The 27710-nt window shown below is 30.4% G+C and overlaps 1 protein-coding gene across 6 annotated transcripts in view; it reads left to right on the forward strand.

Annotated features, from left to right (window-relative positions):
• The window catches only part of LOC123010528 (POU domain, class 6, transcription factor 1), a 131254-nt gene that overhangs the window by 72302 nt on the left and 31242 nt on the right, over positions 1-27710 (forward strand). The window contains exon 1 of one of the 6 annotated variants that reach the window (XM_044407529.1): positions 17712-17732. The exons of the other annotated variants lie outside the window; for them this stretch is intronic. The gene's annotated coding sequence lies outside the window, so the exon portion shown is untranslated. Of the gene's footprint in view, positions 1-17711; positions 17733-27710 lie in introns of those variants that run through there. 6 annotated transcript variants of the gene reach the window in all.

The following is a 27710-nucleotide window of genomic DNA, read 5'->3' on the forward strand; positions in this document are numbered from 1 at the left end:
AATTCTCTCTTAATTTTTTTCAGAATTTAAAGCTAAAATTTCTAATATCTAAAACACGAATTATCGTATACATATGTTTCCATAACGTTAAGTGACCTTTTACACAGGATGCGCCAGAACTCACGCCCCAGAGAAAAATACCATATAAAGTAAGATAGCAGAAACATGGAAAAAATGTTAAAAAAATTTTATCTATAAAAATTTCGAAGTTATGAGAGTTTAAAGTTTTCACTTTGCTCTATTTATTTCTGTTGGAAAAATAATTTTCCAAGTTTTGGTGTTATAGGCTATTAAAAGAGGAAACAAGGAAGCTGTATCCTAAATTATAACTCTGTTCAATATTATTTGCGGCTTTTATTGGCAAAATTTTTATCTCTTTACTAAATAATTGTAAAAACACATATACAAGATTATCGGTATCATTAAGTAGATATAAAAAAATGTCAAATGTCAAAAAATAAGTGGCAAAATTTTTTGACAGATAGACTTTTTTAAACATTTTTTTCATGTTCCTGGTATCTTACCTTACTTGAAAATTTTCTCTGGGGCGCGAGTTCTGGCGCACCCTGTATACATCTTGACAAGTCGTAACTAATATGCGTATTAGTTTCATTGCTAGTAGCAACTGTCGTATTAGTCACGGGCTGAAGTTAGGTTTCTGTCCTTTAATTTAATTTTTAATTTAAGTAATTTTGGTGGTCGTAGAAAAAGTATAGTATGTAACACGTGTATAAACTTTTTTAGACATTCGTTTTATTAAGCACTAGCAAATCGCAGCGAAGCGAGTGTCCAAAGTTTATAGCAATAGTTACATAATATACTATTTTTCTACGCTCCCGAAAATAGATGTTTTAGGGACTCATTTGAATAACTAAAATGAGTCTTTTTCGAACTAAATAAAATAGCAGGTAAAGTGGTTACTTTCGGTACTCAGTCCCAAAAAAACAGGTTTTAGGACGAAAAAGTCAATTTGGTTACTACGGTGGCAATTTTTTTTTTAATTAAAAAGAGATGTGTATTTGTTTTTTGGGACCTTAAACAAAACAAAAAATTAAGACGCGGCTTCGCCTCGTTCGGAAACAGCAACGATACGTCTGCAAAAACTGTATTTTAGCTACTTTTAACAAAAGTAACTATTTTCTATGATAAAAATAGAATGTTTTTACACACAAATGATTCGAGAAAAATTAAGGAAAATTGAAAAAAGAATAAAAAACAGAAATATAAAAAATGTACTTTAAAAATAAGAGTTTATAAAATAAAACAACGTTAGTAAGTAGAAGTACAGTAGAACCTCATCGCAGTTGACACTTAAAACGAAAATGGTTATTTTTTAACAAATGACTTGAGTCTCCAGTTACGAATAATTTACAAAGAAAAAAAAATAAATACGGAAAGCAAAAAGTAATACAAATTGGCACTTGTAATTTTTAATTACAATTACAATTAATTTAATTTAATTGTGTGTAGAAAATGAAATCTGCTATTTTTTCAATTCGTGTTAATTCTGCAACTGAGCAAACATAAAATCTGATGTAAAATGATATAAAAATTTGCTAACAAAATTGGAAAAAGAATAATTTGATTTAACAATTTAATGTATAAAATTGATTCATATTTTGTTTTTGTTTTAGGTAAGCTGGCCTCACCAATCAGACATTTTCATCCTCAACTGTAAGTTTCTTAACTTTTTTATGACTTTGACTGGATATAAATTTCGGCTATTACCGTGCATACATCTACATTTGTCATACCTACCTATAATAAAATCTACCCAGATTACCCCTTACAAATGTCATTATTCTTGGATCTCCGCCGCTGTTATCTCAGTGACCACAGCTCCCTGCTAAGGAAATCGATAGTGGCCACCCTGCTCCAATACCTCTGATTGCAGCGTTACTATTATACTGTGTTGCATATCATCATCGTCATTTCCTTATTGGCGAATTTCATTTAAACTTACACTCACCAAAAATTCTTTGATTTCTAAATTCCTAAATACGTGGCTTATCTTTTAATATTAAGATTGTTTTATTTTCTTTACAATTTAGACATATTTGTACCGAACGAAAATCTAGCAACTTTGTAAAGAAGTTACCAACCTAAGATTTGGAAAACAAGGCATCACTTTCTTGAAAAAATTCAATTTTATCAAATTTTATCAAAAAAACTTACCACAAAATGTTAGAACAATTAAATCATCAAATAAACATGCCGGTGATTCAAAAGTGTCGGACCAACTCTCGAATTGTGAGAGCAAGAACACTTGCAGCTAAGCATAAAAATGAATTCAGATGTTTTCTCAATTTCCATGTTATCATGTAGGTTCCTTAGCTGTTTTGTTTCTAATGTTGATTTAATTTCTTGTTTTTGCTATTTTGTTAATTATTTTGTACACTATAAAACACAAATTGTAGATTTTTTCAACAGGTATCTATTAATTGTTGCAAGATCTGCCGTTTCCGCTAACTAAATTCAAGAATACTTGATATAGATGTCAAAAAACTTAACCCAAAGATATAAACTTTAAGGAGCTAAATCTCGCGAAGAAAGGCTCAAACAATTTTTTGTAATGGGAACTTTTTACTCAGTTGGATGTCCTTTATCACCAACCAAGAGCCAGTCCGTCACTTTTAAATCATCCTGTAGAATGTATTTATAAAAAAAAAAACTTGATAATTTTACCAGGATAACATGTGTAGGTACATATATACTTTTGAACCCTAAAAAAATATAATTGTTATGCTGTCACTTTCGCTGTAGCTAGGTTTAAAACGGAATTTAGAATAAGTCAAGATTTATACACCTCAAAAACACCTCTTGTGAATTAAACTGAAATTGTAAAAAAAAATGTAAAAAACCTAGAATTGAGGTAGAGATTATTGATTTAACAAAAATTTAATTCTTTAATAAAAAAAATTAACACGTGTGTCACTTATTCCAGTTCTGGATTTTAAAATGACCGTTGGGACTGTGTCGCAGTTGTTAGGGTTTTGGGTTTTTATTTGTCGCAGATTTATTTCTACTTCAACTTAACAAATCATAAATTACACTACCCAACAAATTTCATTTTTTTTTATGTGATTGATCTATTGTCACGTGTATCAGGGTACATTAACATCCCTAATTAAGAATTTGATAAGAAAAATTTTCCATCACGTACAGATTTTAAGTTACAAGAAAATAGTTTTCTCAAATTTTATCGTAAAAATTGTTCCTTTCAAATAGAAATTAATTAAATAGACGACGAAAGAAATTAATTTATTCACTAAACAAGAACAATGTTGAAGATGTATAAGATTCTAACATAAATCTGTTGTAGATGAGTTTTTGTTGCCAAAACTGACTTTCTTTTATAGGGTGTTTAAACCTCTCTTATCTGGAATATCCCATCATAGCTGTACCCCATCTCCCTTGGTACCTCTTTTCCATCGTCAATATATCCTGGTGGAACTTTTCCCCTTGCTCATCATTAATGGCACCCAAATTTGGGGGAAAAAAAATTAAATGAGAATGGAGAAAATGAATTTTAAGTGTTTCTTTTTTCGGCGATTTTGTCGAGCATACTTAAATATGATATCTCAAAATGCCTAACTTTAAAATCTGACATGCTATGAAATTTTCTTTATCATTTTTGAGTTTAGCACATAGAATTGAACAAAAAATAACTGGTTTCTTCTTAGTCACAAAATGCTTGTTGGCTAGTGTTATTTGAAATTTACGATACCTAATATCAAAGTGCTTCAATTCAAAACGCATATTGCAGACAATGAAAATTTTTGTTGAATTTTTGTTTTGTTTTATGGGACAAATAAAATAATATCAAAAAAAGGCGTTGTAAGATGTTTTTAGAGATCTTAGGACCTTACGGACGAAACATCTTGTAGAATGTACAAGATGTTTTATAATTTTTAAGCCATTTTTTTCTCTTTTGAACCAAACGAGTGGTTGATTTTCTGAATTTATTTACTATCAGTAAGATTAACAAGAAATATTAAGCAAATTTCTTTTTTCCCCTTTTGTGATTGTAACTGGTGTCCAAGTATCAGCAAAACCGCCCCTGAATCAATACGTCCCAAAGCGCTTGACGTGCGTAAAAAATGTTTGTCCATAATTAACGGGGGCGACATTTTGCATTGCAGTTATCTTTGTATGACGAGTCGGAATAAATTAAACAGTAAGCATAAACAAAGCGGCGAGCTTAAATAGATATGCATTAATGGATGTCCCTTCGCAAAAAGTGAGCTGGCCAGTAGCCGCTCCGACACCGGCCAATAATGATGATTTATTTCTAAGTAAAAATTGCAGGCTCGCCGGTGCATGAGTAATGTGCTGGACCGTTCAAAGCATAACGAGTGGGGACCAGATAAAAAATATCCTCTCCCTTCCGAAAAATCACCACTACATTATATTTTTCACGCGCCGTTTGTGCGATGGACGGACTCTAATTGCTCGCCCCGCAGAGACCCATTCGCATACCCTTCATTCCAGGGATTATCACTTTAATCTTATATCACTGAAAGAATGTCCCATCTATTGAATAAAAATATAACATTTGTTTTACTTCTTTGTTCAGCTGTTCAATATATAGGGTGATTCACATACAACTACAACCAACTCATTCATAATATGCTACGAAGTACTACAAAGAAATGTACCTAAAGTCTGTTTTTTTTTAAATGGAAATGCCAAACAGTCTTAACGTTGGCATCACTAGTAAATTCATTCATGGTAATTTTAATAAAGGAAGTTGGCAGTTTCGGTTTTTTGAATTAATTTGAAAACAATGTCATTAAACGTCAACACAAAAAATCGTCTAAGAAAATTTAGAGACCAAACATCAAAAAAGAAACAAATTCGGTACACTGATAGTTTTTTGAGATTTGGAAGCGAATAGTTCGCAAGCAGGAAGTTAGAACAAAGGCCCGTTAAAATGTAGACGAAATTTGTAATGCAGGCTTGCTAAACATTCTTAATTTTTAGCAAAAAATTGACAAGAAATTAAATTAAATTAGTGTCTTGTGCATCGTTTTTGAGGAACGAGTTGTAGAAGTAACAATTTTGAAACTAAAGCTGAAGAAGAAAGTGCATCAACTTTGAGCTCTTTTCAATAAATTACACAAAATTTATTGCCAATCATCATAATACCTACTTGTATCTTTTGCTAAATAGCTTTTTTCTGTATATACATCCTTTTCTTCAAAGTTTTTGTAACAAGAATCTCATTCTTGTACACAACATTGTACTTACTTGCGGTGTGTTTCTGTCAAAATTATTAGCACTGAATTGTCTTTAGACCTTAGATAATGATGTCTGTTCTCAGGTATTCAATTATAGCGCTTTTAAAGAGCAAAAAGGCACACAAGATTAATAAAAGTCAAAAATTTGAACACATAACCATAATTTTGTAACACAATTTCTAGGGACAAAAACAAAGAGCAAACAAAATTTCTGGCTATTGAGACAAGCTGCTACCAATTTTTTCACCAAAATTTTGACTTGGTAATTTCCATTTAAAAAAAAAACAGACTTTAGCTATGAAAAATTGAAACGCTCAAGCATAATTTATCAAAATAGTGCCATGTATTCTAACATTATCTCCAAAATTTGAGTTAATTGTGATAATTAGTTTACAATTTATAAAGCAAATTTTGAGGAAAAATGAGTAACTGAAAATTAGAGTAAAGCAGTGCCATAAAATTTTTGACAAAAAAGGGCCATTAACCGAAAACAATCCGTGAGGGAATGAATGCCTTCTATAAGGATGGTACAGCGTCATATCACCCAATAAAATTTTAGCCGACGAGAATTCGTCGAACACGATCCCCGAAGTGAAAATGTTTTTTCGGGACATCAGGGGCATTTTTCTGATTAAATGTATGCTAAAAAAAGAGAACAATAAATGCGGACATCTATGCAAACAGGTTGAAAATTTACATAATACAATTTACCAGAAAAGACTCATTTTTACTTTCCTTATTCCATAAGGAAAGTATTGTAATCGGCTGAAATTTGACCTACCTATAATTTTGCATTTCTGGACGAATTATAGCTTTAAGACATCAAAAAAGTTGGTTTGAGCCATTGGGTCGTATGTGTGTGTTTGTGTGTGTGTGTGTGTCTGGATAAAAGCTAGAAACTTGAAATTTGGTATGTAAGTAACTTACGCAGCACGAAACAATTGGTAAAAATCGGTCGCACCCTTCGGCCGCAAAGACCAAAAATCGGCCGTAAAGTGGCTGCAAAATTATACTGTTGAAGAAACAATAAATTCATGAGAATAAAAATTATTTAGAATCATGAAATATACCTTATTAGACAGTAAAATGTAATAAAATAAAAATAATAATGGATAGCAAACAAAAACAATTGCTAAATTATTGTCGTAAGGATGTTTTCTAAATAAGTAAGATATAGAAAGTCGTGTGATGTTCACACCAGGTTTTTTTTTTCTAATTGAGAAGTGTTTGTGCTGCATGACAATGCGACCGTGCATAAGGCTGCCAAAATTAAGCCAATTTTGCAGTTTCGTTATGACTTATGACAGACCATCCTCTTTATAGTCCGTACTTGGTTCCGTCTAACTTTTATCTTTTTCGATTACTTGAGAAAAATTTTCGAAAACGCCGTTTTGACTCTGATGATGGCCCAAATGACGCAAGTGTGTTGATGTAGGGAGGGATTTTGTTGAAAAATAATATTGTCAAAAAAATTGCACGTCTTTTGTTTTTTTGCTAGGTAGATGATTAGTGCGTCTTGTACATTCATTTTCGGACATCCTTGCAGTGATTACAAATTAATTACAGCAGACATAACCAGCGATAAATTCTAAGAAATCTCTGATATTTCCATGTAATTCCCAAAAAGAACTCCAGTAATTCTAATAATTCCAAATAAATTTATGTGAATTCGGGTTAAATTCCAAATATTTTATTTATTAAGGTTAGAGCCCCTCATCTTTGGACATCCCTAAGGGAATAACAATTGTTAGTCTGACAATTTAAATTTCTCAAGCAATCAATTTGATAGAATAGTTCTCGCCAGGGCATTTTTTGAGTTCATTTTATTTCCGTTGGCGCTCTAATCAGGAGAATTTTTTTAAGCCTAAAGTGTTTAACGTCAATATCAATGCTCCTTGCTTGTTTTCTTTCTTAGCTTTTATTAGTTGCGTTATTTTTCGTTAATAATTAATAATAATTTAGTTTTTCTTTGAAAATTCCTATAACTAAGGAAAAACTTGGAATCACTGCTCCAATGCCTTTTTTTGCAAAATACCCAGGCAGGATATTGATATATTTCATTAAGAAGGCGGTGCTCAAGCTTATGTATGATGTTTTTTCCAAAGATATCTAAGTTAGCCTTAGTTCGTAGTTTTGTTTGAATCACATTGTACGAACTGAGAAGCTGCCAACGATATAATATTGTAATGGGCGATTATTTTTGCCAATTAAAGGCACTCGCTCGCTACCGCTCGTTCGTACTCTTAACATTTTTTATCATTAACAGTCTTCATTTATTAAGCATGAAAATGAAAATGCATTTGTTAGATGACTCCAACGGTCAAAATGTCACTTTCAGTGTGTAGAACATGATTCACATTTTTTTTTAATTTTTACATAAAATTAAAACATTACAGATAAAATACAAATAAAAATTTAATATAATATTTATGAATAAATTGCTTTTGAAGAGAAAAATTAATTAATTTTTTATAAAGCTTTTATATTACATTTTGTACTTTTGTCATTTTTATCGTAATATTTTAAATTGCTAAAATGCGAAATTCCGTGAAATCACAATATGCGCATTTTAAAAGACCTACTAAATATTAATGATGTGATTTAATTAATCTCAAAAAGTGGAAAAAACTAAAAAATTTGTTATCTAATACATTTCGTGGACAGTCTTATTATGAATAGCAATGTTATTGTTTGTAAATTGCCATAAATTATAGTCGATTAAATTCTTCACGGATAGCTTTTAACAAATAATTATGAAATTAAACGTTTGCACTAAATAAATGAGGAGTATTGCATTTATATTCAAATAATTAACTAATTTTAATGGAATTATGATAATTTCACTAATTAGGTTGTACATATAAATTTATTTAATACACATTAATCCCAAAACAATATGCATGATACATCCACAACTTTAAATTGCATTCAACCACTTGTGTAGGTATTTGTTTGTAGAATAATTTTAATTCAAAAAAAATTAAATGTTAGACTAAATACCAATTGCAGAAGCAAATTTCTTTTACAATTCACTTATTTTGAAACATTTAGTGACGTTTTTTTACTTTTTCCCTCCTCTCTACTCGATTTTTTTCACTTTTTGTGTACTTTTTTTTAATAGAAATTTTAAGTTTTTCTTTTTTGTGTTATTCATCACCACTAAAGCGAGCTGTCCTGTTTTACTGTTTTTTTTTGCACATTTTTGTAATAGTGAGATAAAAACGAATTGTCTAATTGTAAAAAGTAATTTTTTATAAATATGAGTGCCTAAAGTGTTATTATATCGTTGTAAGTTGTAAGTTTCGTCTTTCGTTTAATCCAGCAATAACCCTTGTCTCCTCTGTTAAAAACTTGTTAACTGTATTGAATCGAGGAGGTGGTTGGTTATACGGCTATAGGAGAGCGGGCCGATGCGATGCCGTTGCCGTAGCTCCATTCGTTCCTGGAACTGTAATCTTATTAAATTTACATATTAATCAACGGATTTTAATTATCCCGTCCCCTCGCCCCTCTGCCCTGCCACTGAGCACAACGCGTCGTCGTAATTTACATTAATCCAATAATTGCATGGAGGTTTGCTAATTAGAAATTCAAATGAGGTGGTGCTCGCACAGAACGAGGACTATGTGCCAGCCACCCCTTTGGACCCCCTGGTTTCACCCTTTCAGCCGCCCCTTTGGTCGCTCTTCGCCCACCCCCTTTCCCCTCTCGACGACTTGCGATTACAGTCCGAATTCGATCGATTTTCTATTGCATAACTAAACGGCTCCCTCGTCTCATTTGTCTTGTTCTTGCGGTACGACTGGTAATAACGCCATGTTGGATGTTTATTGCCAACCACCTACGCAAAAAGACACCGCTAGTTCACCTTTAATTGCGCAGACACCTAGATATGCCAGATGTGGTCAATACGACGCACCCACTACCCACAGGCTACTTCTTTCATTGTTTGCATTTTTTAAAACTTTGCACAACTCTTGCAAAATCACACTATTTATCTCAATTTAGCCTTGGTTTTTTATAACAATTATAGAGCAATATCTTCTCAATTTTAATAATAAAGATGCTGGAAGAATGGTCCAAAAAAGTTTTTATAACTTGACAACGCTGCAACCGAAATCTAGAAACAAAAACGTTTTATAGCATGTACCGTAAAACGGAGTTACTTTGACAAAGTTTGAGAGGTTTTGTTAATGTAACTTTTTTATTTGTTGCAATATTTTCTTGAAAAAATTATCATCAGAACAATTGATCTTTCTGCTTTAACAAAGAAACTTAAAATTTCGCCTCAAGGTCATAGTTTTTCCAAAAAAAATTAGAAAATTTGGTGTCAAAGAAACTACGACTTCGGAGCTATTTTGACAGTCCCTATAATTAATTACGTTGAAAATCAAAGTTGTGCTAGCCTGCTGGCTACTTTTACTCTATAAAACTAAAAATATGTAATATATGATATAAATAAACTTTATTAGACTCATTAAACGCAAAACAAAAATAATATATTTTAATCGTATTTTCTTAAAAAAAAATAAATAAGCCATTTTTTGGTATGTTGTGGCTTTTATATGGCATAAAAATAAAATAAACATAATTTCGGTAGGTACCTATACTAAAAATGAAACAAAATAAGTAGTCCCATAACGTGTTAAAGTAACCCCGAATGTCAAAGTAACCCCATTTTACGGTATGTTGTCATTTCACAGATTAATTCAGATATGACAGCTTTTTGGTGCCAAAATAGACAAACTGTTTTTTCACTGTTCTTTTTACCAAGAGTCACAAAAAATCATAGCAGTTGTGTTCTACGTATTGCTACAAATATATTACAACAATTAGTTTCCATATTATAAAAAAAAGTCGAAGCCATAATTTCATTATTTTTAAAGACGTTATAATACTTTAAATAAAAATGTTCTATTCTTTCCACAACCTTCTTTATTTAATTTAATTTTCAAATTCCTAAAATCATAAGTTGGTGATAAATAATAGTAAGTGAGCTTGTTGAAAGACAATTTAATGAGGAATCCAAAAATAATAAAATATACAGGGTGTTTCATTTAAAAAAGTGAAATTAATGTCACTTCCGGTGAGACAGGAAACAGCATTGATTAGCATCTGTGCTAAACAATAGATGACAAGAAACTGTTGGAACTTTGTTCCAAGAAGTACTGTCATATCTTTAAAAATAATGGAGTTATACAACCTGTATAAGTGTTGTGAATTATATAAAAAAAGTGAAATATCAGACTGATCATTTGTTAGTATCAGGTATACCCCTTCCATGCCACCAAAACAACCGTTGAGAAGGCCGTTTTAGGTTGGCAGCCTTGAAAGTACCAACATGGGCACCAACCAATACAAATAAATAACTAAGTTATTTCGCAGTTTACATTTTGACAAGATAAGTTTTTGAGGTTATGATGGGTGATGCATGTGGATATGGTTTGCCGGGTGGAAAATTTGTGATATTTGGGAAGTTGGATCAAAGTAATGCAAATTGAAAACATTTTAATAACGTAATTTTTTGTTGTTTGATTTACGAAAGATTATTTTCAATACCTAAAGTACATTTGAAGTTGGCGGTATCTAAAGACCGTTGGAAAGGCCGGGCGGCCTGATGGGGGTAACATCTATTTCACAATTTTACCGTAACTGTCATATCTGTATTAATCTATGGTCAGTTGAAACAAAGTTGAATCTTGGACAAGGGAACCTCTTACAAATTTGAAAATATGTGATTTTAGTTAATTTTAAAAAGTTGTTCTTGTAATTTCAAGGTCGCAAAATTGACTCACCCTATATTTAAAAAGAATATTGCTAAATAGATATTTTTTAGACAAAGGCTAGTTAAGATTGTAAAGCCTGGGTTTTGCAATCGCCCTCCCTCTTTGCAGGGTAAATTGTGAGCTTAACGTCCTCCAAATATTATCATTGATTCGGGGGTTTGTTTTTGGTGCGAGTTGGCATGGTATTAGGGATGCGTAATTTTTTATTAATTGCCACTTGGAGCATCAATTAAAATTTCGTTAAAAATTGATTGGTCTGTTGGCAAAGAAGCGGCTCGTGCACGCATACATACGTTTTTTCCACCCCCTGATGTGGGAAATCTGAAAATAAAAACGGATGAAGGGCCGCACTCAGATGAAAGTTGAATTATTTATTCATCGTTCCCAATTGTATTTAGAATTATTCGTGCGAGTTCTATAGCAGTTCAATACGGGGCGTGTTTAGTCACTGGAGTGCTTATTAAACTTAAAAACAAAGGATTTTTTAATTAAACACATGGCTTCGGTTTCACACATCAATTGCAAATTCATTTAAACAAGCTGCATGTTCGTTATAATTAAATTGATACGAGACATTGAAAATATATTTCGCTTTTTATTTTTTTTCAGGGTGTGTGTGTGTGTTTCATTTTCGTTTTTTTCATCCCCACCGTCGACGTAATTCCAACCCTTTGTCTCTGATTGATTTAATTTATTTTATTTTCGCATGTGGGAACGGACGAACTGTCAGAGCTTATTGCGTTATGAAAAACAACTTTAGCATTATTTTAAACGCGTGTTTAAATTTAATTAACGCGTCAAAGCCGAAATTCGACGAAATCAAAAGGATTTGCATTCAGAGGAAAAAAATTTACAACGGTGTAAACAGGGCTGAAACGTTGGTTATTTGGGGCGGTTCACTCTATTGACTCGCAAAGAACATTTGTCTTCGTTTATTACGGGAGCGCCGCGACGCTGCACCGACGCCGGAATACCAACAAGTATTCCTCAAATTCGCAAATCTGCACTTAATCTCCGGATACTACAGACGCTCAAGCTGAATTTTTAAACTAACACGTAAGAAATCAATCGCGATTGGATTTCTGCTCAATACCTTTATTATGACATAAATTCAAAGCTCATTCTCTTTTAAACTAGATATTCAGATTTGAAGTTGTGTTTTTTAAGGGGAAATTCATTCGTAAAAGGAGTTGGCAGTTTCGGTTTTTATTTATTTTATTATTAAATCTTAATAAAAAAAGTAGCAAAGAACAACGGGCATAACAATTCGCCAACAATTTTTGTAAATTAGTCTAAAAAATATAAAAGTGAAAGCAGAAGTCATAAAAAGAGTACTCTTGAAATTTGGAAGCAATTTGTAATGCAGTTTGTTAGGCAAGTTCCAAGGTTTTTGTAATGGAATTTGAAAAAATGATGGAAAATGCAAAATTTGGAACTTGGAGGAGTTTAGACAGCTTTGTAAGTCAATTTCAAGATTATTTGAAATAAATTTTGCAATAAATTTCTCTACATATACATCTTTCATTAAAATTTTTGTAGGGAGAAAATAATTTTTAATATAATATTGTCGCTCTTTTTTACAGTCTGTTTCTAACAGTAGTACTGGGTTCTAATTTTGTTGCTTTCAAAGGACAATAATTGTCAACATAAAAATATAACTGCATATAATTATTATTTAACAAAATGTTTAGTGACAAAAATAAAATATATAACTAACTTTCCCAATTTGAACTTGATAATTTCCGTTTAAAAACGCTGAACACAAATTTTAATTGTAAGTGCAAATAAACGTCAATATTTAAAAATTTAAAGCTTTTTTACTAGATATTTTTAGCTAACTCAAAAAATTTAAACCACCGTAGATTTTTCAAACAAAATATTAAGCATTTTTAGCATAAGCTAGTTAAGTTTTCTAAATACCTATAGTATAAGTAGGTATCCCGGATTGCGTTTACAAGAGGAAAAAAACTTTTATCTTTGATTTTACGCCAAATCTGCAATGTAATAACATTTTTTCTTTAACTTGAAAGAAGCAAATCTTTAATTAAAACTTATTCTGACTCAGTGGAAAAAAAGGTTCATTTTTCTCTTGATTTTGGACTTGGGAATTAGAAATCTAAAAACATCAACAGTTTGAAGCATAAGTTAAATTTTCCAAAACTTTAATAAAAAAATACAAAAAAAGACAACAGTGAAAAAAGTTTTGACAATTCAAAATTCTGCCTTCACTAAATTCTTGTATTTGCACTTAAAATAAAATACGAGTACAAACTCTAAAATTCTAAAAATAAAAGTTGGATTGCAATAAAATTGCATTAAAAAATAAAAAAACAAAAGAATGAGGATAGTTATTTTTCTGTTATAATATAACTGTTTTGCAAATACTCTTCACAACTTTGACTCTATATTAAGGTTGAACTATACTGAATAAAAAAATAAATCGTTATTTAAAAATTCTGAAAAAATATCATAAGTTTTTGATGGCTTAAATTGTCAGTTTAATGTTATTTGTGGCTTTTATTGGCAAAATTTTTGTAACTTTAGTAAATAATTGTAAAAAAAACATATACAAGATCAACAATATCATTAACTAGACATAAAAAAATGTCAAGTGTCAAAAAATAGTGATAGAATTTTTTTAAACATTTTTTTCATGTTCCCGGTACCTTACCTTACTTGAACATTTTCTCTGAGACACGAGTTCTGGCGCACCCTCTATTTTTGGTCATTTTATTTTTTATAAAAAAAACTGTACGGAAGAATTTTTTGATTTATTTTTGGCGTATTGTAGATAACCCACTTATATGTTACTGTATTTTTTTCATGCAATTTAAATAATGCGTTTTTTCATAAAAAAATAAAAACTATTGAATTTTGCAATCCGTTACAAATACTCAAAATGAGATACAAACTCTTGTGTTACTGTGTGTGTGAGGTACTTTTTTAATTCAGGAACAACATTTAATTGTAACAAAACACATTTGTTTACTGTATTTCTTTAAAACTCAATTTTTCTTTTTTTCGTTTGAAAACTTGTTTGAACGGCCTTCCGTCTGTACACATGTGACAAATTCTTCTGGTGGTACATTTTGGAACTGGCTAGAGACATGCCATCTACGGAACGGTAGAGTAAATAGTTTTGACAACTGTAAGATTAAATTTCTGTAAAAAGACTGACAATTGCAAAAATTTCAAATAAAAGGAATAATAATTTTTAATAGATTATGTACTATATTTTTTGTTTGTTCCAGTTCATTATATTATAACTATCATTGTGGCGTCACCATCTACTTATCTTTCTGTTTTTAGCCATTGAAATTAAAAGAAACAAAGCAAAATTATTTGAAAATTGACAAAATGCTAATACCAAGAATTAGTTTTTTCAATTTAGTTTTGCACCTTCTGATCGATATGCTATTTAAATTAAATTTCTAATATTAGTGAAATGTATGCAGCAAATCGGTTTTACATTTGCATAAGATAAGATGCATACTATTAATATTTTGAATCGGAAAAAAGCAATTTTGTTAAAAATTCTAATATAATTTTATAAATTAGTAACTAGATTTCTTGGTTCTAAAAAAGAACTTCTCCTAAAATATAATTTATAATGAAAATAAGCCACTCAAGGTTCCTTTGTAGAGGTTTTAACCTGAAGACAGGCAAGAATTCCTCATACAAGTAATTTCTCAAAAAATACTTCAATATTTTTAACATTATTATTTATTACAAATTAAAAAAAAACGTTTTTTTTTGCATTTTGTTGATTAAATTGAATTCAGATTTATAATTTTATGGTTTTTGAGATTTTTACATTTTTGGTTAGGTACCACTTCGGTTGTATGGTTTATGGTTTTATTTTTGTCAGGATCACTGCAATTTAATGGTGTAAAATGTTCCTCACTCAGATAAATGGCCTTAAATGAAATGTATTTTCTTGTGAAAATTCTTGAAGTTTTAAAAACCTCGCCCTATACTTTTCCTTGACAAGGAAAACTTTCAATATGTACATATGTATACTTGATTTCTGGTGTTGCTTTTGAAAATGTTTAAATTTTAGATAACATTATTGTTACTTAACGTCAAAAGAAAGAATGCTGCAAGAAATTTTGTTATGGTCTTGGCTAATTACACAAAATGAAATTTTCTTCGAGAGCCTTGAGAAGTGTCTCATCCCCACCTATTCGCATCTTAGACAAGAAAAACACCTTGTTTACTCTATTGCAAATAGAGTCTTGTGAGGATCTTCTAAATTCAACCGATCTGCATAATATCAGTAATGATCAAAATGCACATCACGCACTGACTGCCCGCCGCTCGCCACCCACCTCCGCCGCCTCCCAGACCCTCGTCGGGCGCCCGAACTCCAACTAAAACTTAATTATAATTAATTAATGCGACTGCTACTAAGTCTATAGGCTATATGCTATGTAATTAGAAACCTTTATATAAAATGAATACTGTTAATTAACGAACTAAAAGACATTATACACTGTTAGATTGCACGAATAACTTAAGTGGGAAAAACATTTTACGGAAACTTCAAGTCGCTACATTGCAATTATTCAAAACTGTTCAAATAAGCATCGAGCGTATATTAGCAGCAGTGAAGAAGTTTTTCTCACTTTACCTACAATAACAGCGAGCGACATTTTACCACAAATGAATTTCTGAATCTGCATAATTTTGTTTCCTGTAGTTAACACCCGGTATAATAGAAGCAAATAAAAACTACAACAAACGTTTTTATTATTAATGCTACGTGAAATTTTAGCATATATTTTTAAAACTTTCAAAAACAATAACAAAAATAAAAAAATAGAATTTGAGGAAAAAGTTATAAAAACAACTCAGTTGTCCAAACTCATCACAAACCAATCAGCATCCCTTTAATCCGTACTTTTGTATAAAATCGTCGAAAAAATCAAAAAATGAGTATACGATTTCACATACGACATTTGAAACTGATGTAAATTTTTTCATTAAAATGAAATCAAGATCGTTTAAGCGTCCCTTGTTGCAAATCTATCAAAAAAATGTTTTCTTTCATTCAAAATCATTAAGTGTGGCTGATTGGATTTATTTTTAATTCCAGGTCTTTGCTTAAGCCTGGATTCGTGTCATATGTGGAAAGCTTAAATGGCTGTGGGCTCAAATAAGTGCTTTTAAATTAAATATGCAGATAGGCTGAATTAATTGGTCAAAGAAATAGAGTTACATACAGGGTGGGGCAGAAAAAATTATTAGCCAAAAATTTTGTGAATTGGTTTTTAAAATTTTATTTCTCTCCCAAAATGGGTTTTTATTTCAAATATATTATTTGGCAAATTAGCATTTCATCATTATGTAAATTTAATGGAATAAAACAGCCATATAGTGTTTTAAGGCATGGTGAGCTTCGATTTTCCGCTAAAAGTGCATTATTTTGTTATTATTTAAATTTTATTAAATTAATGTAATAGAAAATTCAAAAAACGCGACATAATGTGAATTTTTTATTTGAAAGTATGACATAAAATCCAATTTTATAAAAAGTTTTATTATTTATTTATTTTCAATTTGGTTTAGAATTAATTATATTTTATTAATTATGCTTTACTATTAATGACGCTGTTTTTAAAGTTTATGTAAATTTACAAATTGTTTGTAAGACGACAATTTAAGTGGTCTATGTTTGTTGAATAAAGTTGGCAAGATTGAAGATTGACAATTTAAGTATGTCATTCCTTATTCTATCAAAACCAACATAACAAATTTTAGCTGTAGGCAGTTTTGTACGTACCATTTATTATACTAGATTATTATAATTAAAATCATTGTAAATAAATAATTTCAATATTTTATCACGGTGGCGTTAAACTTTAAAATACGTAATTATTATTAATGTAAATTTTGCCAAAAATTTTAAATGTTCCGATGCATTTGCATAGTTTATAAATTTATTTGTTTCGAATTTTTGGTTATAATAAAAGATTTCTTTTTGTCGAATGTTTGAAGTAAAGTCTAATTTGAACATAACAATTCGAAACTGCATTTTTTAATTTAAAATATTGAATGGCATTGGAAATTTTCGTTCGATTTTTTGCCGTTTCAGTTTTTTCAGTTTTTCATCATTGTCCCTCTTGCGTTGTAAACGTGGAGAAAAGGGATGAAATTTGACGAACGCATAACAAATAGCCGAAGCGGAGGAAAACACGGCCCGCAATGCAGCCAACATCAAAAATTGTATTAGTGCATTTTTCCCGGGGAAGGTTACATTGAATAATTAAACAGGACTTCCAATTTGATTTGCATATTTTCACGCGAGACTCGTTAGTCATTACTCATTAGCGGCTGAGTGACAGTGACCGCCGGTGCCGCCGCCTCCTGCCCCTTTGGACGCACCGGCCAACTGTCACCCCGCCAGAAAAAAAATAAAACTAAAAAACAAATGATTGGTGGATTGGTTTCCGGTCGGCCATGTTTAGTAGCACGGAATTTTTATTAGTGATTTTTTCTGGGGGCGGTTTCTATCTCTTGGCCGAATTTAAAATTTAACGATTGGGATAGATTATGGGATCGAGCTGAATCTACTCACAAGGCACGTGTTTTCACAGTAAAAAAATTTTCATCTACTTACTGCTAATAAAATTTATTCAGCATCTACCTAAAGTTTACTTTTTTTCAGGTGAGTAATGTGGTCAGCTGATTAGCGACTAGCGATAACGTGAGTTCTTTTTTATTTCTGGATAAGGGTTGCAATTTGTATTAGTAGTTATTTGAGTATCAAGGGCATAATCCAAAAGATTATAGCCAGAGGGAATGTGTAAAGCCCAAGGGCTATAATCTTTAATTACGCCTTTGTTACACACAACGATTTATTCAACTTTGGTCTTAAAATCGGGACCAAAGTTATCGCGTTCTCCGCTTATTTTTTACAGTTTAAATTTGCTGAGAAATTTTCAGATTTTCAGATTGTAGACAGCTTGTAGATAAAGTAAAAAAAGGATAAGGCAAATTGAGTTATTTTGACTCCTTTTGAGATCTACTATAACCTGTTAAAATATTTGACAGACAGATATAGTCTAGATAATGATAGAATAGTGACAGAAAAGTAACTAGGTTGCCGACAACCTCCACCCAGAAAGTAGTTCCTTTGAAATTTCGCGGGAAAGTACATTTTAGTAGGAATGTCTTGAAAAAAAAAGTAGTAATGGAGCGGCTTTATTATTGCACACAGTAATATAACTGCGTTTCTAAAAATTAATCATTTTAATATTAGTCGATGTATCCTAACCTCCAAAAATTGTAATTAAAATATTTAGAATAGTTGCACACATCTTACCGCATAATTGTGGAATGTGTTGGTAACATGGCACAGTTTTCCGTATTTAAAAAATGTGGCAAAAAAACACTATGTCGATACCAACTCAACATGTTTCAAATTACTGCAATCTACAAATTTGAGCATAGCGATTCTAATACTTTCCTTGTTATAGAATTTTTCACCAAGATGTCAAAAAAGTAAAATCCATCAGTTTATAAAGTATACACAATGTCTGTTATGTCAGTTTTTACAACATGTGTTTAGAAGTACTAACAACTAAAACTCTGTAAAAATAAAAAATATAAATTTGTTGACACAAAATGATTTATTTAAAAGAAGATTTTTCTGAATTACTTTTCTGTTTTTAACAAACACATTTTTGGCCTCACTGGCTTAGGTATTTGAAACAGATGTTTATTCTCAGTATAAGTTGTTCTTGGATACTTTTTCATAATTTTGAAAGGAAAACCATTATATTATTGGCAAATTCTATTATGTTGGTAAGAAGACGAATTAATTGTTATCAAATTGTTGGTGACACTTTCAAAATACAACAAACATTGTAACAATAAGGTTCTGTTACAATTAATTTGATGATAAATCTCTTATTAAGAGGACATAGTTATTATCCAAACATTACATTTTGGAACACTTATATATTAATATGATATAAAAAATAAATGAAACAAAAGAGCTTCCTATTTCTTTTTTTCAGATTAAAATCAAATTTTAAAATTTCTGACACTCTACTGTTACTAAAATTACACTTTCTTGTAGAAAAATCAGTAGAAATTATGTTGAAAATTTTAGGGTTGATTAAAAATTCTTAAGCAACTGAAATAGAATACCTATTAAGTATCAAGGACGGTAAGGACATTTTACCGATCGAAAACAATTATTGTCTGAGATCGGTAAGTCCTTAACGTTCGCGATGCTTATGACATTTTTTGCGCTATTGATTTTTGTTAGTTTTTTTATAATAAAATATCTAAAAAAAATTAAATATCTAAAAAATAATAAAATATCTAAAAAAACGGCAAAATACTTTGACGTTCTAGAACATTTTTGAATGTTTACGACATTAAACAAAATACTTAAAGACGAGTTTGGGATACCAACGAGTAAACACAACTTAGTGTCTTGAAAAGAGACGTGGTAAACAATCAAATAGAGCTCAATCGCGAAAAAATTCTTCCAGGCTAACTTTTCTGTAATTTTCCTACAAATTAATACTCTTACAACTTACTAAATGGTTTTCTGTATAAATTTAATAGCAGCGCAGGTAACGGGGTTTCAAGTCAAACATACAGGGTGATCCCGATATGACCTGTCAAAGAAAATTCAGTAACAGGTGACTGAGTTGACTATACACAACAAAATTTGTAATAAAAGTCTTTTTATTTTTGGAATAAAAATGATTTAATATTCGGTCAAAATTTACTATGAGCTATTGAGTAAATTGAGATTGAAAAGGTAATTCAGGTTGCTTTGCAACAATAAATTGCAATTTCTTTAGCAACGGTATCTGTAATACCTATAACACTTATGAATGCCGGTATGCGGCGAAGCACGTGGTAATGCAAGAGCGAATAGGCGAGTGTTTTGCTGAAATAGTCTCAACGTTCTTCTGTTGGATCGCGGTCGTCACAGTCCTGACTTTGTGATTGATGCAAAAAAAAACATTATTTTGACTGTTGAAACACAATTAAAACAATACTGTTGTTGTACAGTTCATCCACATTTTACACACACTACCTCTACATTTATTTATAATACTTTGACAAACATCACTTTACCTATTTATTATTCGTTTTGAATTTATCTGAGGCTACAAAGTCAGATTTTTTTTCCTTTATCACCTGGTGACTTAACGCACACAGTGTAGAGTGTTTTCAATAAATACATATCAATAATTTGATCCAGTTTGTCAGATTTGTCCCAAACGATTCAGGTTGGTTTCTTAAATATTGTCATTCTTACGTTGTACACTAACAATTAATTCCTGACTCTCTAATTTTTGTGGTCAGTAGCGTAATTTTTGATCTAATAAAAGAGTTTTCTGGACTTATTGAATCCACCTAATGACCAAAAATTTTGGCAGCTTACATCGGGACCACCTGTACAGTGAGCATTATCTCTGTAAAAAATATAAAAACTGATTTTGATGCAACGAATTACACAGGGCGACAAAAAAAATCATGTCGTAACAACTTGACAAATTTTATATCATTGTTGTCGCCTTAGTGAGACAAATCAAATGCACTAAAAAAAAATTCAAAAAGTCCACACACTTTGAACTAAATATATTTTTTTTTCTAATTTAAATGAATTTAAAATACTTTAACTTTACAAAAAACATTACACAATAACTATTAGGTCGATTTCCTTCAAATAAAGACCATTCTAAAGGGATGGACTTCCTTTTTAGAATGATATGCAATTTGAAATTGAATATTGGCAAATTTTTCTTCGAACAGTGTTCGAAGAAGTTCGAAGTAAATCGAAGTCATCTAAGAAAAATTCTACGAGTATTTTTTTTCTTCATCACCATCGTGGAGATCATCTTTTTATTAGTAAGAATCCAAAATTTTAAAATAATATACCGAGTAATTTTTGAAGATATGATAGTTTGAAGTTAAGGTTTGCTATTCAAGTATTGCGCCATACGATTATATGAGAAATGTATGTTAATCTTACTTAAAATTGCATTTTTATAAAAGTAATTGTTTAAAGACTCTTTTTTGCTTAAAAATGGTCAATTGCACCTTCTTTGTTCTAATTAGAATAAACAAAAACTGTTTCTTTACTTAAAACAAACAAAGAGTACCTGCGTACTAATTAAAGCAAATAAAGAGTTTTTTGTCCTAAAAATGATCACTGATCATTGAGCAAAAAGGATCTAGGAGTTTAAAGCAGTAGCTTTAAATTTAAGAACAAATCTTTTTCAAATTAAATCACTTTCCATTCAGATTCCAACTTGTTCACTTTATTCTTGCTTTCTGAACTTTTTTTTGAAAATGTTTTCAGCAAATGATTTTTCATCACTTTCTACTGATGTTGAATGCAATAAGTCAGTTATCACAACAACTACTACCTACAAGCTAACTGAAGCTAATCGTAGAATGTACCAACAAAATAAATCAGGTGACTTATTGCATTTAACATCACTCGAAAGTGATGAGCATCATTTGCTCAGAACATTTTTAAAAAAAGTTCAGAAAGCTAGAACAAAGTGAACAAGTCGAAATCTGAATGGAAAGTGATTTGATTTGAAAAAGATTTGCCCTTATAGTTAAGGCTCGTGCCTTAAACTTCTAGATCCTCTTTGCTCAATGATCAGTGGTCATTTTTACAACAAAAAAACTCTTTATTTGCTTTAATTAGTTCGCAGGTAATCTTTATTTGTTTTAAGTAAACAAACATTTTTTGTTTATTCTAATTAGAACAAAGAGGTGCAATTAACCATTTTTAAGCCAAAGAAGAGTCTTAAAACAAATACTTTTATAAAAATGCAATTTTAAGTAAGGTTAACATGCATTTCTCCTATATGGAGCAATGCTTGATTAGCAAACCATAACTTCAAAAAATCATATCTTGAAAACTACTCGGTATATACTTTTGAAAATTTGGATTACAACTAATAAAGAGATGCTTTACACGATGGTAATGATGAAAAAAAAATACTCGTAGGGTTTTTCTTAGATTATTTTGATTTACTTCGAAAGTTTGCCAATATTCAATTTCAAATTTCATATCATTCTAAAGGAAATCGACCTAATAGTTATTGAATACGGATTTTTTAAAGTTAAAGTATTTTAAATTCTTTTAAATTAGAAAAAAAAAATTAGTTAAAAGTGTGTGGACTTTTTAATTTTTTTTAGTGCATTTGATTTGTCTCACTGAGACGAACAAAATGATATATAATTTGTCAAGTTGTCACAACGTGACGTATTTTTTGTCGCCTTGTGTTATAAGATAATGGGTAATGCCGTGCGATCGAAAAAAATAAATAAATTAGAGTGGGCGACGATTAATACTCTACAGTTGGCAACACGTTGCAAGCTGAGGGGTGTGAATATTTAGGTTATGTAAAAACCATTGACAGTAATCGATTCGACTAGCGAAATCAAGCGATTTGTTGGTGGTGAAGAGAGACACGGAAGGGAAGTCTTTTTTAAGGATCAATTGATAAGTGCCAAAGGATAAATTTGTTTCTTGGGCTAATTTTCGAATGTTTTTTTTTTTTGGGAGATTAATTCATTCTTTGTTCAACATCATGAATATTCATAGGTGTTCTTTTTGTAGGATGTCCACTACCTTTTCTGCGTAACACACTACCTGTTACTTCAAATAAATTTACGCATTTATGAATTTGATTGACGAGCTGTTCGTAAGTGGCTGGAGAATCTGGGAATTTTCACTGGAAGTGAAAATGACCATTCACCATTTTCGTTTTGTACAGCATTTTTGTAATAACTTGCAACAATAAAAAAATTATGCTCTAAAGTGAACATTATTTCACTCAAAATGAATAAAACGTCAAAGTTTCCGTTGACATTTGAAGTCAAAAATCAGGATTGCCATCTGAAGGACTTTAATCACCGCCTACTCTAATTATTTTTTTTTCGATCGCACGGTACTAATAACTCAACAGCCAAACATAGGCATCGAACTTTTAATGATGACACGTCCAAATGTTTTGTAAATTTCAACTTGTTTTAAATTAAGTAAAGACGACTTGTTTACTTTTAATGAAAAATAAACTAATAAACAAAACAGTTGTCTAATATGTCTTTTTATCAAAAAGATCATCTAAATATTATCATTATCATTCTGCTTTCACTTTTTTATTCTTATTTACTTTAATAATAATTTGTAAGAAGAGTATAATTATCATATTATCGCATAGACGCACCTTTTTTTTTTCTTTGATGCTTTAAATCATTCATGCAAATGTGTAGTTATTAAATCTCTATTAAAAATGAAAATTAATATGCATTAATCAACAATTTTTCTTTTTATGTTGTAAAGTCCATTTAAATATTTCTTGGTTATTATTATAATTTGAATGACAAGGATCCAGCGATAAATCTGTAATCAGTGAGTTGTAGTCTTGTCAGCATGAATGCACGTGTTGACAAAGCCGTTGGAAGGGCGGGCGGACGGTTGACAAGAGACAGGCGCCCGCCGCCGGTGGCCGAGGCTTTGAGAGATAGATCTAGAATATGAAATGTGTGTTCTGTTCTATAATTGAATTGGCCAGAATGTTTAATACGAACTGCCTGCATAATGTGAAGGGTTGCTAATGTTTATTCATCGAGCAGCGTGTGCTCCACACTCTCTACACTTCTACTTACGAACAGGGCTTATCTTTATGCTAATTAGAAGAGCGTCTCGATGCTAGACCCCTCACTGTTATTTCAATCACACTCGCCGATATTGTCGCTTTTATCTAATCCAACGTTTCATTTCATTTTACTACTTACCAGATAACACTTATTATTAATGTTTTAAAATTTAACTTATCAGCTTCTTTTCATGATTTTTTTTCTGTTTGGAACGATTTCTTTCCAAAGTTTTTCTAACAGTGGAAAATGGTGTTAATGTTACCCACAAGATTTTATAGTTTTGATAGTTTTTGGGTCAGTGAATAACGCGCGATTTAAATTGGGTCACATTTTGTGGTTAAATTGAGTTGATTGAAGCCTGAAATAATTTAAATAATTTCTATAAAAGATCTTTGATCGAAAATTTTGGTGATAGATAACTTTTTGTTTGGGTCGGGAACCTCTCGAAATTAAGTCAAAATGAACCTATTGACGCAAAAAATCAGAAAACTTAAGAAAATTAAGAGTTTGTTGATTACTACTTAATAATAATTTATGATGAAACATGTTAATTTTTATGAAAATAAACTAAATAAAACGAGAGACAATAAAACAAAGAAGAACATTTGCGAATTAAAACAGAAAGAACCACAACAAAAACAAAAAAAAGATGGCATAATAGTATATTCTGTAACAAGTTTAGAATATGGCATTATCTGCACAAGTGGAAACACTACTAACACTAAGAATATTCTCATATAGTGTTACAGAATACAAGCATTCTGTCATTTAAAATTATTCTCGCAATCTTAAAGAATATGAGTATTCTGTTATTAAAAATCAACCAAGAAGATATCTATTATATAACAGTCGTAGAAAATAGTTATTTATGAATGTTGTTTATGACCTCCTTGACAGGTTTGCAAGGTCGAAGTCTTCCGACCCGAGACTTCAATAATGTCCAAGGTAGGTATATGAACTTTTTATGTTTCACTTGTAATTAAAAATTTAATGTACGAAATGTCAAAATAAATATGAGAAACTATCAAGTGAAGCTTATGGGCCCTTGATGCTTTAGGGTATTAATGAAAATTATTATGGGTCAATAATGCGTAATAAAGGCTAGCAAAAGAGCTGAAAGAAAGAAATAATACTATACTTATTTAAAGCAGAATCAGAAAAAATTAAAACAGAACATATAAAAAAACAAAAACATAAAGGTAAACACGAAAAATAAAAAATAAATATTGGATAAAAAATAAATGAAGAAAAAGTGGCTAGGTGTGATGAAAGTGATCAAAAAATGACAAAAAAGAGTCAAAAATCCTCAAAACAAATGATTAAAAAACTAGGAAGTATCAAGTTGAAAATACAATCACAGAAAAAGGTGTGTGTATTTATTAGTTATTATACAAAAACGGAGAACAGAAAGAAGAAGTAAAAGTTTAAGGATTTATATAAATGTGTACAATCGGCCATAAACAACAAAAGAAGTAAAAAACTGTTTTTCTAGTGTTAAATAAATAATTAACTTTTTTATTTACTGTATAACAACTGTTTATGCAACAACTTGCAAAGTGGGCGTGTTTTTTATTTGAAAAACAGCCATTTTACATCGTGTTTCATACAAGATTTTTTCTAATTTGGTAGCTTCAAATTCTCTAATTTCAATAATTTTTCAAAATCATACTAGTGTCGGGGCGTTGCTATGAAAATAATGTTATTTTTAGCTATTTTAACACTAGTGATAAAATAATGTCATATTTTATAACTAGTGATATAATTAAGTACATTTGACAACTAAAATGACATATTATAATTATTGCTTTTCACAACCAAATTGAAAAAATACATTTATTTAGCAACAACTTTTACAAAAAAAACATAAAAAAAATTAGCTTTGTATTTTTTCACAACTAGTTGAATTATTATTTGAAACTCTTCGCTCTTGCTATACATTTTCTACATGTTTTTCATACCGCTGTTGCAAATATTATTGTTTTGTTTTTAAGGAAACTAATTTTACAATCCATTTTTCATAAATTAATTAAGTTTATTTTTTTGCAATAATTTTCAGGTATTTTTATCATAAATTGACCAATAATATTTATTAATTAATAATTATTTAATTTTTTTATTTGCTGTGCTTGTTTAAATTAAAGTAATCGTATTAAATTCGAAGTAAATATCATGTAAAAACTGCTTATTCAGTTCAGTGAAGTTTACGAATGACTGTCTAACTATCTGAAAGTGTTGTTGTTGAGTGTTGCAGAGGTGAGTTATAGTCGGTTAAATTGACTCCTCCTGAGGGTGAGAGGTCACTCAGTAGCTCATGCAGTAGTTGAGATCATTTTTTAATAAAGTGGCATAACTGCTAGCGTATGTCAAGATTTTTGCAACAGAATGAGAAGAAGTGCGTGTGCCATTCAACAACCCTTTTTAAAGAGCATAGCATATAGAGGGTGTATTAAGCAGGTATAAACAAAAATGACCCTAAATCCAGCCTATTATAAGAGCTTTTAAGTACAAAGACAACCTAATTCTAACTTGCAGTTCTCCCAACTACACTATACCTTTCGGGTATGTACCACTCTTGGGCAACCTCTTAGCCTCAGAAGTCGATTAACCGAACTACTTATACAAAAAAAGATACACCAATTATTAAGCCTTTAAGTTTAAGAAATCATTATAGTTAATTTTCGGTTCTGATAATTTAATAACTCAACCAATTTGAGGTAGAATGTATTCACTTGAACATTTTTTCATTTTTTTTAATCGAAGTTTAAAAGAAAAACATTTGTATGAAAATTTTATTTATGGGAGTTNTGCAATTTATATTTCTTTTCTTATGAATTATTTACTTCTAAATATTCTATCCAAAAAATGTTAAAAAATTTAGCAACTTCGTAATCGTTAGTTTAAAAACTAAAAACATTTTTATAGTATTTAGCAAACCAAAAAATTGGGTGTGGAATAGTGACAATTTTTACATATTTCAAAAAAATTCTGTGTGTAGATTTGACAATTGCAAAAACATACATTCATCACGCTATACAGGGTGCGCCAGAACTCGCGCCCTAGAGAAAAATTTTAAATAAGGTAAGATACCAGTAACATGAAAAAAATGTTTAAAAAATTTTATCTGTCAAAAAATTTTGACATTTATTTTTTGACATTTGACATTTTTTTTATATCTATTTAATGATACTGATGATCTTGTATATGTTTTTTTACAATTATTTAGTGAAGGTACAAAAATTTTGCCAATAAAAACCACAAATAACATTGAACAGAGTTACAATTTAGGATACAGCTTCTTTGTTTCCTCTTCTAATAGACTAGCAAAAAAACTTAGAAAATTATTTTTCCAACAGAAATAAATAGAATCAAAGTGCAAATTTTAAACCCTCATAACTTCTAAACTTTTATAGATAATTTTTTTTTTAACATTTTTCCATGTTCCTGGTATCTTACCTTATATGGCATTTTTCTCTGGGGCGCGAGTTCTGGCGCACCCTGTATATTTTAAATGATTGCTGATGATGCTAAAACCTTATTATATGTTTACGTTGAACTAATAATCGTATTTTCTATATTATTAGGTTAAATTTAGTTTAGCTTCGGTGGCAGTTTTCTGCTGAGAAACTTTTGGTAAATTACATATTAGTGCAAGTCGCGAAGAGATGGACCTAATTTTGGAAAAGCTTATGTTCTTTATTTCATCTTAAACCACGAATGTTTTTTCTTCTAACATGATCTTTAAAAAGTAACAAAACAAGAAACATATTTTTTTATTTATTTTGTACTCAATGTTAAAGAGTGCTTTTATCAACTAATTTCAGTAAGTAGATAAAGTAGTTTTTTATCGTCTAGTGAAATAAAGGAATTTTTATCTACTGTTTAAATTCAAGAAATTCTGGTAGGTGAGTATAAAATAAAACGAAATATTATACACGACGATAAGGATTGTTTATCTACTTGTGAAAAAAGTGCACTCGTGACTTCGTCACTTGTAAACTTAACCTTTTCACTCTTAGATAACCAAATTTCT

The sequence above is a fragment of the Tribolium madens genome, unplaced genomic scaffold (assembly GCF_015345945.1).
Source record: "Tribolium madens isolate multiple individuals breed KSU strain unplaced genomic scaffold, Tmad_KSU_1.1 Scaffold_19;HRSCAF=116;Tcas5.2_LG9, whole genome shotgun sequence".
In the NCBI taxonomy this organism is placed as follows: Eukaryota; Metazoa; Arthropoda; class Insecta; order Coleoptera; family Tenebrionidae; genus Tribolium; species Tribolium madens.